Source organism: Acanthochromis polyacanthus, chromosome 8 (assembly GCF_021347895.1).
Source record: "Acanthochromis polyacanthus isolate Apoly-LR-REF ecotype Palm Island chromosome 8, KAUST_Apoly_ChrSc, whole genome shotgun sequence".
NCBI classification, from domain to species: domain Eukaryota; kingdom Metazoa; phylum Chordata; class Actinopteri; family Pomacentridae; genus Acanthochromis; species Acanthochromis polyacanthus.
The window spans coordinates 9,921,366-9,941,520 of record NC_067120.1 but is presented as its reverse complement, the minus strand read 5'-3'; the positions used below and the strand labels follow the sequence as shown (position 1 = coordinate 9,941,520).

General features: G+C 39.5%; 1 long non-coding RNA gene across 1 annotated transcript in view; it reads right to left on the bottom strand.

Annotated features, from left to right (window-relative positions):
* LOC110962131 (uncharacterized) overlaps positions 1-15,608 on the bottom strand; it is a 66,592-nt gene extending 50,984 nt beyond the window's left edge. The window contains exons 1-2 of the long non-coding RNA XR_002596411.2: positions 15,428-15,608; positions 14,264-14,346 (exon numbers count right to left, since the gene is read on the bottom strand). This is a non-coding gene — a long non-coding RNA (uncharacterized LOC110962131). The remainder of the gene's footprint in view (positions 1-14,263; positions 14,347-15,427) is intronic.
* Between the last annotated feature and the right edge of the window lie 4,547 nt (positions 15,609-20,155).

Here is a 20,155-nt window from a genome sequence, read left to right as displayed (position 1 = left end):
ACTCCTACAGATTTGATGGCTCAGGCCTGCATATACTAGTTCGAACTAGTTTACTTTATCCAAATGCAGCAGTAAAATGTTGCCTCTACATTAATTCATCTGCAATCCAACATTGCAGTCTAAAGCATAATGTTTAATTGCCGTATTTTCCTTGTATAAGGTAGCTACTTTCTGAATCCCAATACTTTCTAGGACCACTTAACACATAACTGACGTTGATACTGTAACACCTCCTGCGCAGTGGTGGGTATATTCCACCTTCTTACCACCACTATGGCCCTGATACCAGCACTTGAGGTGTAACAGTGATTTCAGTTACTTTGAAGCTGAAATCTTTGGCAGCCAGCTGTAAAAAGAGCTGCTAAAATAACACAGTTAACTTTAACTGGGACATAACTCCTACTCTGAATTTAGAGCTGGTTTCCAACTAACCAATCAAAATTAAACATTGTTCTTAAACTATAGGCAAATACAATAATTTTTGAGAGGTTATCAGGACTTAAAATATAAATCTGGAAATTCAGTTAGCTTTGTGTTCTGCTATTTTATCTCATTACAAACTATGATCCTGGAGCACAAACAAGTAAACCATTTCCTAAAAGAAAAAACAATTTTGTATATTTTCCTTCCTATAAGCCTTAAAGCAGAAATATGGAATTCTATCAGGAAAAAAAAATCTTCCATTGTTTTTCATTTGAAATCATTACTTTGCAAGGTACTGCACTGAATGATTTGTTCTGACAACAGAGTGAAAGTCTGCTGACAATATTTGACAAACTTAACCTTATTAACAATGTTCTCTTACAAAATTTGATTTATTTTTTTGCAGTTTCTTTTTATAACCTCCAACCCATGCAGAAGTACTAGAATATTGTCGATAATCTTCAGTTTTTCATCTACATAATGCGAAATATCTGTAAATGCATTCTACCACCACTCTTGTATCCTTTTACACGACAAGACAACTGCTAGCTGCTGTTAGCTACTCTGCAATATTGATGGATCAACGCTGTTCAGTTCGCTCAGATCAGTGGCTTCACTTCTCATAATCACAGATAATATTTTGTCAACCAACACAAACAAAGGCTAGATTTGGGACCAGAGCTATCCAAACAGCAGCATGTCCAATGAGCTTAGCAAACAACTGCCAACTTTGAAACTTAACACCAGCTGGAAATTTGGAATTTGGTGTCTTCAACAGATTGCATGTTGCACTGATGTAAAAGTATGTGACTACACTGTGACATCAGAGGTAGAATATTTCTGTCCACAGCCAACAGCAGTGATGCTGGATGTGGTCGGAGATGCAACAACCTGGAAAACTGCTTTTCAGCGTGCGGTTAAGATAGTACTGACATTATAGATTCACTAGGATCAGAGCAACAATGCACTTGTTTTAGTGCCCTGATGAGCATAAAGTCAAATATCCACTCATTATAATTGATGGGTTTTTCCTTTCGAGACGCTTGACTAGATCAGCCGATGTTTGCTTTAATTCTATGACCTTTTATTTTATCTACACAGACACAGTTGTCTGAGTTGATGAGAGGCAAAGTAGATACAGAGCAAACAAACTATTACCCAAAAACAACAAATAGTGAAGAGACAAGTTTGGTGATAATTTTCTTATGATTTGACGTCAAAAAGAATTAACTTTACTTCAAACATTAAAGACAAAAGCCTATGATAATCTATACTTTGCAATAAATGATTCGGCATCAGATTTCAACCTGAGGCTGAGGCTCGGTGACAGATTACCCAGTGTTTAAACACCCAAAGGAAAATGCTTCTCTTGATACAAAAAATATCATCACTCTTATAGAATTTACTAATGAAGGAATATCTATTAAAACCAAATTTATGAGTCAGTTGAGATATCTGCTCAGGATTAGTTGTGGGTGTTGTGTTATCAGGCTAATGCAATGTGTGTTGCATTTAAAGGCCCCCAAAATGTTTCTGACTTTGTTATCCTGTGTACGTGATGTTTTTTAGATGGTAAAAGACAATTGCAGTGTACCAATGACAGGCTACAAAACACAGATTCAGACAGACACGCTTTTATATGCAACAAACCTACAGAAGTAATTTTGTCCGCTTGCAGGGTGGTTTTCTTTAGTCGTCTTTGGAATCCGTTTCCAGTTCGAACATGCGTGGCTTAACACTTGTCATTGTGTGGTGTAGAGTAGTTTTCCAGTGTTTAAGTGGAGTTGCAGGTGAGCTGTTATGCTTGAAGTGCAGCGAAGAGCGAAGGGGTTTGTGTAAATAGAAACAGATCTGCATTCTAAAGGAGGCAATGTGTAGAGTTAGTCATTTTAAGGCATAAAAGAACCATTTTCATTGAAATAAACTTTGAACCACGTAATTATGATGAAATTAGATAATATTTTTGTATTTTTAATGCCAGGAGAGAAAGAGTTAAACAATTTCATTGAATTTTCTAATATCTCAGACAAGACAAAGGACATGATGTTCTATATGGAGAAAATGCATATTATTACAATCCCCCTTAATGTATTCTGCGCTCACTTTAACATGCTAAATGTCACATTTAATTTAAAAAAAAAAAAGGTGTAAAATAAGGCAGGAAGAGACAGCACAAAAACATAACCCCTTGTTGTGAGGCGATTTCCTGTCACAGATTGGTTTTAACTGCGGAGAACCAATATGATTCCAGTCAGAGAGACAGAATGTCAGATCAGCATGTTTTTTGTGATGTTGCTTTTACTTCTCTAATGTGAATCCATGCGGCCAGACTGCTCGCAGACTTGCCCACTGGCTGAAGCCAATTGTCTGAGTTAGGCAGCAGAACACAAGACTCCCCACTTGGAAAAAGGAGGAAAAAACAGTGGAGGAGTTTTAGCAGTCAGCCCTCAGACAGGAAGACTCTAGAGGAAACACCAGAAAGCCATTAACTAACCACAGAATTATGGTGATCTATTTGCTGGAATGGGCTACAGACAGCTAATGAACAAGCCTTAACCCCCCTCAACACACACACACACCCCCATCACATGCACACACACTGCATATACACACAATGAGAAGCAATGCTGAAAGAGCTCTTGCTTGTACAAAACAGCATGACAGATCAATGCCTGATTCCTAAATCAAGGGAAAAGGTTATTTTCTGTCTCACTGGGATTCCACTTACTATCCCCCTATATCTAAGACACTCCCATACCCATTTAAACCAAACAAGTCCACCCCCCAAACAACACACGCGCGCACACACATCTCCTAATTAAGAGTGAGGCGGTGGGGCTTTTTTGTGTCTGTGGTTATGCTTGCAATGTTAGTGTCTGGAGTGTGAAAACAGATCTGATGGACTGGTGCCCTCAGCTCTCCCTGATCAGGCTCCAGCAGGTATCCCCCATGATTGACAGCTCACAGGTCAGCCGCCCATCTCTCAGTCTGTTAGAGGGTGGGCGGTAAAGAGATTTGGAATGCCTGGGACCCTGATTGCTTTATTGCTCGCCTGTCAGAACCATTGTACAGCTCTGTATTATTAGGGCTCGCCATCTCTCACCGTCTGGAAGGTGTCGCGTCTCAGCTCTGCATAAAGAATCACCACTCCATTCAAAATCCTCTTTCTTTTTGGCTGAAAAGAAGAAAGCACAGATTTTTCCACAGAATCTCCTGTATTGGTTTGTCAGATAATGCAACACAAGTGTCTCCAGGGAATGGTTTGGATGGCGCTGCTTTACACTCAAATGAAGATTTGAGATCCCATTTGGCAATAATTTATCACAGTGATACCAACAATAGTCTATAACACTGTACAGAATTACTCTGATGTTCCTGATTATGTATCTAATCATACTGAATTTTTAACTACGCCGGTGTCCGCGCCCCTAAAAAAGAAGATAGCTCCTTTATTTTGCATTTCGTTTTCTGATGCTTATATTACTTCATGAGCTCTTGTTTCAAACTAAAATAAAAAAACAACTTTGCTTGTAGCTTACACATAGTAAAGTTGAATAAATAAAAGAAGGTAAACAATGCATAACAGTGCACCATTTAATGACACGTGTATTTAAAAAAAACATGCATTTAAAAAAGCTTTTAAATAATGTTGATGGCATTGTGACTGGATTTAAATGAGTCAATCTACACTAAATTATATACAATATTTATAATAATTTAAAAAAAAAAAGTTGAACACTACCAAACTACATCTTGTCAATAGTGGGTGTAAAGAATGTGCTTCTTTTCTCTACTTCATTTCATTTTAATATAAATAATGTCGCGTTTCAAACTGCTAATTGGACAAAGCAAGAAATAAAACAATGCCCTGAGTAGCAAAAGGTGACTGACATTTAATCAATTAATCAAGAACTTAATGGCAGATCAATCAATGATGACAATAATTAGCTGCAGCTCAGGTGTCTATGAGGAAACATCAATTTACTCGGTACATTTTTAAAATATATTATTTCCGCTAACATTTTATATTGAACAGTTTCTAATGTAACATTTATTGTACAATGAAAAAAAAAAGAAAGTTTTAGGTGAAAGTATTGCGTCGGGGCATGTCTAGACTGTGATTTCATTGTCAGGAATGCGATCAGAATCACCACTAAACTGTTACATTGCAATTTTAAAATGTTAATTTAGTCTTATTCTCAACTTTTTTTTAGAGAGATGTTTCAATTTTATTAACCAATATACGACAATAGAGTCTAAAACACCACATATTGCCAGACATGAGATGGTACTACAAGCGAAGGACATTTCGAAACATCAGTTGAGGTAATGTTGTGAAAAGTACGTCCTTCACTATAGTCCGCTCCCACTGGAACAAAGAGCCTCCTCCAAAGACACAATGGCCCAGTGAACAATGTCTCTACACAAATCCCTAGCTGATTTTTTTTTTTCATGCTATTCCCCAGGCCGTGATGACAGACTGGCAGGTTGTTGAAGGTCATCAGAGCGCTGCCTCCTGGTCCGCTGAAGCCCAGGTGATGGCCGGGCCACATCCCCAAGTGAACCTGCTGCTCGAGGGCCACAGCAGACTCGAGCCCGCTGGGGAGCCATGTCGCTGTCTCCATGGAGATGAGGCGACAGGCTGGCCGAGGCTCACACTCACACCTTTATGGTCAGCGACTCGCCGTCTCTGAGGAGACTTCCCTGCCTAACGGCGGCTGCACACAAGTTGTGATTGCCCCCGCTCCCACCCCAGAACCATTCATTCTCTCTTTTTGTTGTCTTCTTTAAGCCAGCGCTAGCACAACGCGGGATACTACAGCCTCCCCTCCCTCAACCAAACAGTCCAACCCTCCATGCCCTGGCAGTGCTACCCTTGTGAGGCCTGCTGGGAACAGTGGTGAGATGTTAGATTAGACCTGCAAGTCTGGGCAGGGCCTGAGAGGGGATGCAACGCGAAGGGACTGCCCACTCTGTCTATGGCTCATGCTCCATTATGGTTTTATCTGGGGTGTGAAAATATCATTCCCAAATGCTGTCTCCTCTAAGCTCCTCTCACAATTGGCTGCTGAAGAGAACTGGCTTGACTAGCTTGGTTCAGTATCCTTGTTGATCTATGTTATCACGTCTCATTACACCAATCCTATTTGACAGAGAGTTGAATAGCAGGTGCATACTTTCAAATATATACATCACTGACAAGCATCTTTCATGCCAGTGATCATATTGATTTTTTTAAAGCTAGACTCTTCCTCATTGTGTATGTGTGTCCTAATCTGAGAAATGAATGATAACCTCTTCATCACTCTACCCCCTGAGTGTTCTTACTGGAAGCCATATTGATTTTGTTAGTCTGAGAGTCCTTGCATTGCATGGCCTTTACCTCAGGGACAAATCTAATTGTTTATCTCTGGACAGACTTCTGCCTTTACTCCCTTCTGTCTCATTATGTGCCAAGATTTGTCAAGTCAAGTCTCTCCACACTCTCAAATCGCGCTTTACAACATGTCGTTCGGCAGAACACTACAGATGGCTTACTTATCAACAGACCCTCCCACATGGAATGCTACAAACATGACAGCACAACACACTTGCAAAAATATACACAAACTGACATACAATGTAATCACACTCTGGAGACGTGATTACACATACTGACACAAAACATGAATCACATTTTTTAAGAAACACTGATTTTTGAGATTATAGTGTAAGCCTTCCTGAGAAAAAATTATAAGCAATTATTGTTTGAGATCTACACTACAGTGCACGTGAATTGTACTAATAATTATACTTTATTTTTTCATTCGAGACAATGCTGCAATTTCTCCTCATTCCTAATCTGTTATATCGCAGATGGTTCACAGCAGAATAGAGCTGATCAAATTGAAAAGCTTCACTAATTCAACTGTTATATTAAGCAGCCGGGTCAAGTCAATGGACAAATTTGACTTACAATAACATTCCACTAGTCCAATTGAGTGTAAATGAGTGTAACTCAGCACATACAGTGCAATATGTCAGACTACTTCAACTGCAATTATAAATGAATGAATGACTGGGGCTACAACTCTGCAATCGCCACAAAGCTCAATACTGTAAAAAAGTGCCGCCTCTGATGTGAGTGATTTGAAGACTGCAAAGTACAAATGTCTTGTGTAACTGTACCAAAAGCACTGCAAGAGACTAACTACAGCACACAGTGGGTGGATTTTCACCCTTGGCAGGACATTTACATACTAGATGCATTCTTAAACATCTAATTCTCAGTATAAAGTATTGGTAAAATCATGCATAAAATATAAATGGCAAGTTCATGCACAGAAAATTGTTTGGTTTGGGCACACACACACACACACACACACACACACATATATATATATATATATATATATGAACAACACAGAGCATACTATGCTGTTACTTTGATCTTTAACTTGAACCTAAAACATGTCTTTTTAAAATTAATATATATTTCAAAGTCCCACATTCATTCAGTATTTTTAAGGTGCTTCCCAGTCTAGATGACTTTACAACACCAATTCAGAAGGTTATTAGCTGCTAAGGAACTACAACACTGCAGGTTAATCAAATCAGATAAAGGTTAATATTTTAAGCTGAGTAACTATCTTGTCTCATTTTATCTTCTTGTGAAGCTGCCAGCAATAAAATTCTCATTCCACGGGAGGACAATAAGTCATTACAAATGTCAAAACTAGACTCTGCACTTTTAATAATAAAAAACAAACCTGTGAATATTATGACAAAACATTTATTTTGTTTTAGAAATGTAGAGACCCTTTTTCTTTTCAAATTTCCTCAACATCCTTCTCACCAGCTCTCCAAACTCTTTCAGGCCATTGGAAGCCCTTGGTCAGGTTTTATCAGTGAGTTAACTCCAACGAAGTAGGCCAGATCAATAAGCACACTCTCAGAAAGGAGCCAGAGCAGAGAGTTAGAGGCGCGGGGGAGAGAGGCGCGAGAGGCAGGGAGCAATCAGAGAGCTATGGATGTGTGCCTTCAGGAGTGGATCGATGCACTGACAGGAGCCCTGCTTTGTTCTCGCACAGTGCTCAGATGTTAGGCGTGCTTAACATGATTGCTTAAAGGTTTTTGTTTGCCTACTTGTGTTTTTGTTTGTCATTTTGCTCTACTTATAGCATATCCTGCTGTCCCTTTTGTTATTAGATAGGTAGTTAGGGTTGCTGTCTTGCATCTTCTTAGAAAGCGACTTCTTTTTCCCAAAGGAATTTTAGGTAGCTATTTTCCTCTTTTAAATTTGTACACATTTCTGGATGTGGGTAACAGCCAAATCTATAAGCAAATGGGAGAAAAGAACAGAAATATCTGAATATACAATTTAGAAAAAAATATGACAAACAATAAGTTACAGCCTGCTTCATAACCTACAATGAATAATTTATTTATTTTTTAAATCAAGAGTGGATGCAATAAGACAAACTTCAGTGCCATTCTTTCTTTAAATATGAGGCTTTTCTTTCTTTTACCAAATTGGCATCCTTTGTCATTTTCCCAGATTGGAGGAATTTTTCATCATTACAAAACCGCGTCCTTTATCCTCGCCACACAAGATCACCCAAACCGAGTTAAGCACTTTGCCTTCACTAAACGCTCTGCCAAGAATTACTTCTAACAAGAACTTGGGTGTGCCTGCCTCCACACAGAAAGATGTTGACCGCAAAGGACAAGTAGGTGTCAATAGATCTGCTCTCAGTGCCTATGGGCCGTTGAAACGCATGAGCTCTTTTCCAAGGCTTAATAAGATAGCACAGATGCGCCCTTGTCTCAGCACAGCCCTGTGTCTCATTGTACTTTGGCCTCCCAACCCTGCCATTGCAAGACCTCCATTGCATTGGCTGCATGAGAGGGTCTCATTAGGACAGACAAACGAAAACCGAGGTCAAGGTATATAAAGGTAGCCACAGCTAAGGAGGCTGCCTCTAAGATTAGATGGACGCTTCACCACGTCCAAGGGCCACCCTGCAGACCTCTGGCCCTCCCCATCATGACCTCCAATATCCACCATTATTTGATGAAGCAGGGCTTGATAATTATTTTGCGTGGATGAAGAAGGGAGCACAGAGTGAAAAGAGTGTCTCATTCTAAGGGAGAGGATAGTAGGGGATGACAGAGAAAAAAAACTAACAAAAAAAAAAAGATCAAAAGCAGGCCTTTCGCTTTTCATGCCTCAGAGGCTCCAAAGAGGATAAAGAACAATTGGGCCCTGGGTATCCTGTCCTCTCTGGCAATTAGACTCAGCTGATGAAGTGAAAGGGATGAATGGCAGGGTTCAAGGCCTTCTCTAGGTTTCACACAACAGGATGTGTTTTTACCTTCTTCTCCTTTATCTCCATCTCCCTTTAGAGTGGCAGAAATGCAGCTGAAATATTTCCAGATGAAGACAAGGTAATTCAAGGTGCCAAATCTTAATCATGTGGGCTGATGAGATTGAAGAGGTGTGAGTGGAGCGAAAGGGCACAAACAGACTTGGATGCAATCACATGTGCATACACACATTATTTTTAAAAAGTGCACAAAGAGATGATCCAATTTGTACATCAGATATGTTTTATGAAATTTAAGCGTAGTACGTCGATTTAAAACAGGTATTTATTAGTATCATGAACAACTATCATGGTTGCACAGCAGGCAGTCAACGATGTTAAACATGATGAAGCAAATGCACCTGACACATGGGCAACTGTTCATCCAAATAGTGTTGAAACATAACTGATGACTGATCAGTCACTTGAGATTTTTTTTAACCAACTAAACAAACATTCCAACTTGTATTTACCGCCATTTACTTAAATTTAGATAATAACCTGGAACATTTACACAATTCTCACTGTCTGTAAAAGCTATTCCAAATGCCATATTTATACTATTTATACAACAGATTTGTGTTAAGGTGTCTTTTTCACGTTTCCTACCTCTGCTACGTTGCTGGAAAATGCACATAAAAACGACTTGTGCTGCAATAAAAGTAACAATCCACTGCAGCCAGAGACAAACAACTCTAAATTTACTACTTAGTTTGGTTAACTATATGTAGATAAGATAAAGAAAAATTTCAGCGGGACTCTCCATCATGCTAAGCATAAGTTATGCAACACCTGCCATCAGAGGGGGTCTATAGAAATCTGATCCCTTCATATCTTCACTTATACTATAATCTTTGCATAATATGCATGTGCAGTATTACCCTCTCAAAATGTATGCAGTTCCATTATTAATTTCCCGACAGTGATCCAGAAATTATCCGACTGCAGCACTAAGCGTTGATGTTAAACTGCAAGCCAAGTTCTGCGGTGTGTAGGAGGAAGTTCGAACCTGATGCACAAAGTAAGCTAAATGTTAAATCATGTGTTAATGATCGCAAACATGCATCAGTGGATCTGGTTTCAGGGGACTTAGTTTTGGAAATGGAAGATGAAATGGGGGAAATATGCAAGAAAAGTGGTTTGGCTAACAGGAGAGATCCAGCGTTGTACTTTCAAAAGCAGTTGGATCACTGTCAGAGCCAAGTAAGTGAAATTAAGTAAATAAATACTGGGCACCTTGCATTAAGATGCTAAATGGAGGATCCCACGCAGATGCAGTCATGCCGGACTTTATTTATAAGCCATATTTTCCACAAAATTGCACCCGTTCTGGTTTAACTCCAAAATTAGATTGTAAATTCAAACAATCTGACAAAAATATTTCATTCTAACAACTGAATTATTGCAGTAATGCATTTTTAAGCTACTTGTATAAACTTACAAACCGCTTGCTGCTATTACGTTGTCGTATATTTCATAGATAAATTCCTTACAGTGCCCACGCCAGTAAATGGGCCCCGAGGTTTTAACTATACTGCCACACTGCACTAAAACCTTAAGATGATTAGTGATATTCTTAAAACCTAGCCTACTGATAATGTGTTTAAAGAAGCGATACGGCTTTTCCAAGCTTTGAGTTCAAAGTCTGAGAAGCATGGGGTCAGAATGCCAATGGGCTAAACAAAGAGTAGCCAAAATGGGCTTTGGGGGATTTGAAACTTAGGCCCCTGAACCCCTTTGATCAAAACAGAGCTACAGCCATAGAAATAGCAAGCATCAAGTGCCTGGGACTGTGCTGCTGCCAAAGAATCGTAAGTTTGGCAGTTCTTCGAATACAGTGGTATATGATGTATAACAGAGTATGCTGTAGGAGGAAGCCAAGAAGTATGAAAGCACTATTTCATTGCGGTATTACTAAAGATTCCAACCAATGATCCACATCAGGACACTTTAAGGCATTTTTTTTAGAACTTGCTGGAGGCAGATGGCCCCCAGCACTGAAGAGAAAACTGAGAATATTTCTTTATCAAGTTAAAACGTATATTAAAAAACAGGAACAGCACAAACGAGTGTAGTTTATAGTTGCTTAGATGTTTTAATTTTCCAGTCAGTTTCAGCTAAAGGTTTGGTAGATTCCTCTTTAAAGTGTACTTTAAAGTAATCACCGAATAAAGATTCAGTCAGGTGGTAACACAATTTTCTCCCCCATCTGCTTGAAGGATGTTTTGAACTAACTCAGGAAATATCCAACTGGCTAATAAGTTCTACTCTCGGTGAATGTCTGTGTGCTTCATGAAACAAACAAGGAGAAAAATGATTCAAACTCCAACTTAAACCGATTTTGTAATTGTGAGCAGCCTCGAGCAATTAAGCAGGCTTGTTTTCATCTTATTCTAATAATGAATCAATTACATCCAAGAGAATCCAACTGTGCTTGGTTATTATTGACAATGAGGCTAACAATGTAACCTGAACAAATGCACAGTGTAATTGATCAGCCTTTAATGTAAGATACATTAAGAGGAAAAGGCTCTGAGTGCGAGATACCTGAAGTCGTCTAATGAAAAAGAGCAAATAATCTCAAATCACGCTTCATCGAAAAGCTCAGTTTAGCACGTGTATCATCATCCTGTCAGTTCTAGTGTAACACCTATAGGCATCTACATCAACACCTGATTAGTGCTGGCGACAGGCATGGTGTCAAAACGAACGTATGATGGAGACGATGATTAAATTGTGAGAATTTTAATTAGCATATATGAAGTCTGAACATTTTCCTCGGGGCTTTGGTGGTTAGCTCATATTTAAACAGTTATCAATCCACTTTCGAAGTATTTAAAAGATGCCCAGTTAGTCGTGAAGTGTGTCTGGTGTACCATGAAAGCGTACATACAAAGAAAGGAATAAAGAAATTAAATTGCAGCATCTGGTACAACGCAGGACATTAAAACTGCAGTCTATAAAAACAATGTTTGTCTTTAAGAGTGGTATCGTACGAATTAGCCAGTGCATTGTTTGGTGTGTAACTGTATCCAGAACCATTGTTCTAGTAAGACTTTCAATTCAGTGCTCATCTTCAGTATTATCTCCATATATCATGTTCACATTTATTCTAATCGCCTCTTTCACTACGTAGCCGTCAAGCGTCTTTGGCTGCATAAAAACAACTTTCCTGCTTCATGTTTTGGTCACTAAATTGTGAAAATTAGCAATCACAATTTCCTACAGTCTAAGATTACGGGATCACGTCTAGCTTTATTTCTGAACAACAGTTCAAAACTCAAACAGGTTCAATTAAGTACAATATAAGACAAAGAAAGCAGCAAATTGGCACATTTGAGAAGCTAAAACCATCAAATATTTGGCGTTTTTGCTTAAAAAATACACTTAAATGGTGATGCATCAGTAGAAGAGTTGACGATTAATTTTCTGCGGAATGATTCATCAGCTAATTGTTGAGGTGATATCAACGTTCATTTAATATTAATATGCACGTTGCTGAAGTATTACATAAGCAAGTTTACCCAAAGTATATCACAGAAGGTAAATAGTTTGAAGATTATGATAAAATACCACCTAACTCTGACATCCTGGGCTCAGCTCAGCCTTGGTCATTGGTTGCTGCTTTCTCTATACAAATCTTCATTGTATCACTTTCAGCTAAGCCCAAACATAAATGCAGAATAATAAATAAAGCGGGCATATTTCCAGCTATATTTTCTCTTTTTTCTCCGCCCTACAAAACTATGCCCCATGCTGTTTGTAAGTATTTAAAGTGATCATTTCCAGCATGTGGTATATCTTCCTTAATATACATAATGAACAAAATCTCATTCCATTATTTAGTCTATTACTACTGGCAGATGCCTCCTGATGACACAAAGAGATGGGATGCGCAAAATATAATGGGCATCTTGTTTTAATTGTTCAGATTTTCTCCCTCTTTTTTAAGGTGACAGGGCCATTACTCCAAAGTCACCACTTATCAGCAGTATCACCGAGGATTAATGGTTTCACTTCTGCTAGTAAGAAATGTTTAAGTTGTCCTGATTATCAGTGCAAGAAAAAGAATAATGGTTATTTGTCATTGTGTTAAGCAGTGGGAGAGACTAATCCAACAAAACACTCAGTTAAGGACACCATTAACCCTTTCTGCTGGGGACTGAATGGGATGAGCGTTGAACTGAGCGCAGCAGTGAAGGCTCCATCTGAAACGTGGCGCGTTGCTTTCACGAGAGCTGTGTCAATCTCATTCACAGCTGCATTATCTATCTGCGGCTATATTATGGAGAATAAGACAAAGCTTTGCTCAAATGAGGGTAATATAGGCAAGGACATTGTAGAAAAATGCACATAGTTTCTATGGCTTTCAAACTGAGCGTGGTATTCTTTACATTTTTCACTTTATTTTGGTGCATGCAGTGGCTGAGGCTTTGATTGGGTAAAATGAGAGCGACCTGCAGGTCAGAGGAGAGGGGAAAAAAAGGGTTCCTTCTTTCCATGCAACATAAGAAGAAATTATCTAAAGCTTGAAAAACCGGGAGCACAGAATCAAGGACCTTGGAGTTAATCAATAACAGGCTTACAGTCAAAGAAGAACCAACAAAAGAGGAAAAAATGTCTAAAATGTTACAGTAAACACTTGCAGCGAGAGTAACACAGATTTCACTCAATAATCTCATGGCTAAACATTAACTAAATACGACAGTAAGTAAAAGTAAACATTATGACAGCAAATTAAACACTGAGAATTTTCAATTTAGATTGGGACTTATAGTTTGTTTGCAACGAGAACAATTACTACCACCAATAGCTGACATACTACCCATTTAACACATTTGTCTCGTGAAGGATTTTTTTTTTCCAGCGGTACAGTCCCTGAAGCTTTTGTACTGGTGGTGCAGGCTTGTTCCTGCTCCAGTAATCGCCTACATTATTTTCCTTGTCTGTCACCTTTATAGTATCTATTAGCCACTCTCTACTATCTGTTTGTGGGGCATTTTCTCTTCCTTTTTCCCATGAATGTTTTATATATTGGAGGGAGAATGATTGTTCTTTGCAATGAGGCCAGCGCGTGGCCTCAGTAAGACAAATTGCTCCAGAACGTCTAAATGGCAGTCAATGATAACTCATTGTAAGGAGAGTAAGTGACTTCCAATGGAGTGGATAGGGGACAGAGAATAATGGCAGAGCACAGGTGAAAAATAGATGTTTGGCTCAGTGTAATTACTCCATTAGGGGGCTCTCTGTTAATCTACCAAGCCACAGCAAGTGTTTTTACAGCGATGAGGAGGCGACGGGCGAAAATGACTGAAACTGGACAGAGAGGAGCCCCGCTACCTCAGCAGTCACAACACACACTATGAAGTGTTTACTAATGGACAAATGTACTCCCAGACTGTTCTCTCCGCAGCATCCCACATGAGCTACTCCAGTTACAAGTAAGTGTGGTGATGTATTGACGAAGTTCATCATCGAGCTGACATATTAATTACCTGCAGTATGGTCCCGTGCATTCAGAGTGCTTTAACCTTCCCTGTCTCAATTTTTGTGCTGCAGGATTGGATCAGTTGTGAGCCTGTTAAATATGAAAATCTGGGTTAGAACAACAACAAAAAAAAGGGACAAAGGAAAACCCACCCGCTGGAAATCAACACCCCCATTCTGCTGATTTCCAGACAAACATAATGATAACAATTTTTTGACCATTTGGTGTCTGCTGCATCCGCCTGTGGCGATCTAGACAAAAGGAGCCTGAAAAAAATGGTCCAATATGGTCTTAAGAGTTTATTCTGACCATACAATCTGTTTTCTTAAGTCAACTTTTAAAACAGTGCTATGAGCAGTGCCCACAGCATTATCAGTGAAGCTCAGATTGACCTTGTATTCACCTTTATACTATTTCCCATCTGTTTAGGTTCCACCCTAGAATTCATCCCAGTTGGCTGTAGGCCCACTTTGCATTGGGCTTTCTCAGTGGAACCCTGAACAAAACCCTGTAGGAGCAACACTCTCTGTTTCGGCCTATTTCAGAGGAATTTCAGCCTGCATCCCGGCCGTTTTCTTTCAACACCTGACAAGCTTTTTCAGGCGGTTTCCAGTGTGCAACATAAAGAAGCAAGTGTAAGCGATTTAGCCTGCTTTTGCTGCGGCTTTACACTGAGACCTCAACAAAAGATGATCAGCTCTGCAGCAGAACAACCACCATATAGCGCGGCTGATGAGGGGAAAAATAGAATTAGTTCATTCTTTACACTTGCATTCAACTTACATATTAATTTAAACAAGGCCGCATACATCCTTGGTTATTGCTCTGCTCATACAAATCCTCCCAGCAGCTCATTAGAGGGGTAAACTGACCTTCAACCAGATAAAAAAAAAAAAAAAAACGATTAAAGCTATCAGCAGGCAGGAATGGCTGAAAACACACACAAAGGCACCAATACAAGGCGTCCAGCTGGACAATTTTCTCTGCCCCAAAAGCTACAGGTTGTGGTAAGGGGACTTCAAATGGTAAGGACAGTGAGAGGTGCCATTATCACTCAGTGATGAAAACGAGCACGGTGACCCGATTAAAGCGAGAATTTCTGGGTCACGGTCTTGTTTTTCAATGCTTAATTTGTCTATCGATAGTGACACGGTCCGTGGCTTGCACCTACCTGTAATATTATCTTTCTAAAAGTCGTGGTTCAGACAGGGGCCCTTGTCACTGTAACCCAACACGGAGCGTGTGTGAGCGGATGAGCCTGCAGTGTGCAGCGGGGAGGAGACGCCGGCCGGGATCTACTGCGGAAGTTGCGGGCTGCGGCGCCACTCAGTGGACGCTCCGGTTCCAAGAGTTCCTCTTTCACTCTCTCGGTTTCTGCAGCTCTGCCGGGCCTGAGCTGTACATGCAAAGTCCTTTTGCAAGTTTTCACACTCTAAACGTAGAGTGCACGGAGTAAAGTAGGCTATTATGTAAGGTTAGTATAATATTAAAGATAGACAGGTGTATAGGTAGTCATAGGTTTGGCTTTGAGAGGTTTATATTTCTGTTGTAAAAATGTGCAAATAATAGCAATCCGTCACACCTCTCTCACACACGCAGAGTGGCTTTTCAAAAACTCTGCTATCTCTTTTATGAATATTGTTTCGTTTTAAGTGACAAAAACCATCAATGTTCAATTTCTGAAAATCCAATCAAAATTTGATTGTAGTCTGTAAATTCAAATTTGAAACCTCAGTTTTGTCTAAAGTTGCATTAAAGTGTCAGGACTACCGTGAGCTTGAACTATATCCTTTGCAATATTGCTTCTTCAAACCTGTGCTCCAAACATTATGCTCCTTATTTTATGGATATTGTGTAATTTATATGATTTTTTTTAAAAAATGTTCTACATTCAGTACATGCACCATTTTTGAAAATTATATCAAAACTTGATTCCAGTCTGTAAATTCATAAAATCAAGTCTTGATTTTGTCTAAAGTGGCTCAAAAGTTTCGGGAATCCTGTCAACTTGCATGATATCCTTCCTGTGTAGCTTTTGCAAAACTCTGTGTGATCACAAATGAAAACAATTAGATCTGCATTCTAAAAATCCTATTTAAATGTGACTCCAGTTACTAAATTCAAATTCAAGCCATGGCTTTGCACATGAGTGTTAGCACTATTGTGAACTTACATGATGTCCTTCACCAGTGTAGCCTTTCCAAAACCCTGCTCCATCCTCTGATCTCAATTGTATCTATGTTGTGTAATTTTATTCAGAAATGGTTAGAAATACATGCATGCTCCATTCTGAAAATCCCATCAAAATCTCACCCCAGTCTCTAAATTCTGTTTCAAACCCTGGCTTTGCACAAGAGTCACAGATATACTTTGAAATGTAGTGTAGCTTTTCCAAAACTCTCCTCCATACTCTGATCCCTATTTCATGAATATTATGTGATTTTAATTGATAACAATTAGACCTACATGCCCCATTTCTGAAAATCCAATCAAAATTTGACTTCAGTGTCTAAATTCAAATTAAAACCTGGAGCTCTTGTCTAAAGTTGCACAGGAGTGTCAGGAATACTGTGAACTTACACGATATCCTTCACCTGAGCTGAAACTGGGTATAGCTCGCTCAGGTGGCCTTTGGTGTACAGCAACAAACAAGTTCACAGTGTCTGTGGTCGAGCCTTCTCAGGGCTTCCTTTGCATCAGACACACTCCCCTTCATCTCATGCTAATGTAGTACAAAAAAAGATATCTAGCTTTAAAGACATGGCAGTCAGTTAAAAAAAAGGCTGCGCTTAGTGTTTGAAGTCATAAATGTGACAGAAGACTTCAAGAGAAAAGACCCAAGACTGGCAGTCTAAAGATGAGTGAGAGGCGGACAGGGAACATGTTTTTTTCCCATCCAGAGGGATATTCTGTGGCCAAGCTTGATTATTAGAGATGAAGGACAGGCTGAGAGGATGTGGGATTGTTAAATTCTTGAATCCTTTCACCAAAGCCCCCTCCTATAACATTCTTCTGCACTCCATTTCTGTGCATTTGTGGTGCACCCTTGATTTTCCTCCCTTTTCTTTTTAAAGGCTGAGTGAAATTCAGATGCCTTGATGATATGCAGAAAAGCAAGAAAGAAATATGGAAATATAATTCCACTGCATCCAAACTTAGAAATAATATTGTGACATAAATTTTGTAATGTTTATATACACTAAATAGACTCTGTTCAATGTGACTGAATTTCAAGTGCTGGCATGAATTTATAGACTCATCCCCCCAACAACTAATCACTACACTGTAAATGTAGACAGTGCTTCAACTGCCTATGGTGTTATGTGAAACCCTGGCTGTGGATTCAAAACCTCTGTTCCCCTTTCTATGAGAGGCTGTGCTTCATTTGATGCCCTGTCCATTATTGCCAGCATATTTGAAAAGTGCTAAGCCTTGAAATGAGTCCCATATTATTTCAGGCTGGACTGAATATTTCACGGCAGGAGGCAGAAAATGAGACCTTCCCTCAAGAGACTGCCTGCAGTGCATTCTACTTGGTGCAGCAATCGGAAGGTCTCATACTGTGCAAAACACACTTGAACAAACAATTATATATTTATCCGCTACGCTTGTGAGAGTTTTCTTTATTTTTATTTTTTTTTATGTGTGTGGTTGCACCGAACAAAAATGAGGAAAAAAATGCAAAATTGAGGGAAACAGTAAATATAGAGGCTCCTCTAGTTCTGTGTTTGGTATCGGCACCCACATCAGGGAGAGAGAGTAATCTGTGACCCATAGCGTAAGGTGTTTTTATGACCACCTTAGGAGCAGAGACGCATTCCAGGGAAAGTGGAGCTCCCTTTTGAGTTAGACCCAGAGCACAACAGCAGCGGGCTAAAAACGGGAAGCTAACCAGATGGATTCCTGAATCACCTCTTGAAATTGGATCTCGTTCTTGTTCTGGAGCATGATTTCATAAATGTGTAAGAGAGGAGACAATTGTCAGATAACAATGTTGTCTTTTGACTGATACAGGAGGGATGCTTCAGTATAGCAGCATAGCTTTGCTAAATGCTCGCAGGCAGAATATTCATGGGTTCAAGAGTGGCAGGACAAGGAAAGTTCCCAAGAAAGCTTATCACCCTTACTAGAAAAATAAACAAACTCAAGAAACATATGTAGGTGTGATATAGTCACCCACTCAGTCTGCCCTCTACACATTTATACATTAATACGGTTTGAATCATTGTTGCAGTATTATTAGCAAGCAGCAATATTCAGATATGCATTACGGTAAAAAAATAGAAAATAAAAAAAGGGAAAAAAGCCCGTCTCTGTGCAGATGATGATGGGTTCTTTTATCTTGCAGAATATATTTTCCCTATTGACATTTGATTTTATTATCTGCCTTCAAATTATGAAATTGTTATCAACCACAAATGACCAGCTATTAAAATTGAAAGCTGACATATAAAATATGATTCAGTTTTACTTTGCAATATTCAACAAACTACTCAATTTGCACCTAAAAGTAGATTTGCAACAGGAAAAAAGTCAAACAACAAAGCGTTGCTTAATCATTGAAACTTCAGCTGGCAGTGACCTTTGGGAAGGATCTATATCTCTGTTCCTGGAAGAAATGATGTGGATGGCAAGCAGTTGTGTCCTTTGTGTTTTGTGAAGATATTGAGTGTTTGAAGTGTTAACCCTGACACTACGCCTTTGGGGCGAGCATGCGAAGGAAACATGTCACACAATAGGATGGGACTTGGATCTTTTCTTCCCCTTTTCTGACCTCTGACCATTATTGGTTTTAAGGGTTGCTGCAACCCCAGCTCCTTAGGGGCAGTGTCTGCCTTGATCATATGAGCACAATGTGTAGTGTATTATTTAGCTAATAATGGGACCCTTGAATAAAATATTCTGAGTGCTGTTTAATTAAACATGCCGTATTTAATTTATTTTGTCTAAAAGACTTTTGGTAAAGTATTTTATTTTGAAATTGTTATTTAATGTGAGTTTCTTAAATCTTAGATGTTTTTAACAAAATTATGCACTGCTATATAATCTATTGTACAACGCCGTAAGACTGCAAAATTACAATTTCTATCCTCATTTCAAGGCTTTATTCAGCTTCCTTTTATCCCCATGGTGACTTCAAAAGTCTTGGCCATCTATTAGGTATTTGCTGTCATGGAAATGACCTTTGTTAATGAATCTTTGAATTTTGGTTGACAATGTTTTTGTGTGATCGCTCCATGTTATATGCCTCCAGTAGCTTCGCTGACATAATCCACTGAGGCCACACATAAAACAGTGTGCCATCTGCACCTGGAGCATGGCTATCAGCTCTGTTTTTTCCCCCCCTCGCATTGCCTTTGCTTGAGCTTTCTCCTGCCTGTGTGTAGCCTGACCCTGCTCTTCCCGTTCCAGGCTACAGAAGCCAAACCAAAGGCAGCTTTCAAGGGGGACTGTCTGCTCAAATCAAGTCAGAGGCCTTTTTAGAATCGGTTCAGAGATCATAGCAAGTAGAAGTCAGGGAAGAGGATGACCCTCTCCTCGAGGCTTGATCGGATCTTGGCCCAGTCAAACCCAGCAGGGCTCAGTCTCTGGACAGCTTCGTCTCTGCAGGCTTTGACTCTGTGATAGTGCGAATGAAAGAGGGCACCAAGAGAGCAGCAGTTCTGATGTGTCAGGCTCAATGTCCTGGCAGTCTCGCAGAGCAAAGTGGGCAAAGCAAAGGACACAGCCAGCAGGCACGGGGCCAAAATAAGACCCCTATATTGTGTGACATGTCATCTAATGGCTGTCCTTTTGTTTTAAATCTTTGTATCTGAGATAAGTTGGGGCCAGTGACAAAGGTCGCAATGTATAAGACAAATAAGCAAATGTAAGCAGGCTCTTTAATGGCAAAAAGGAA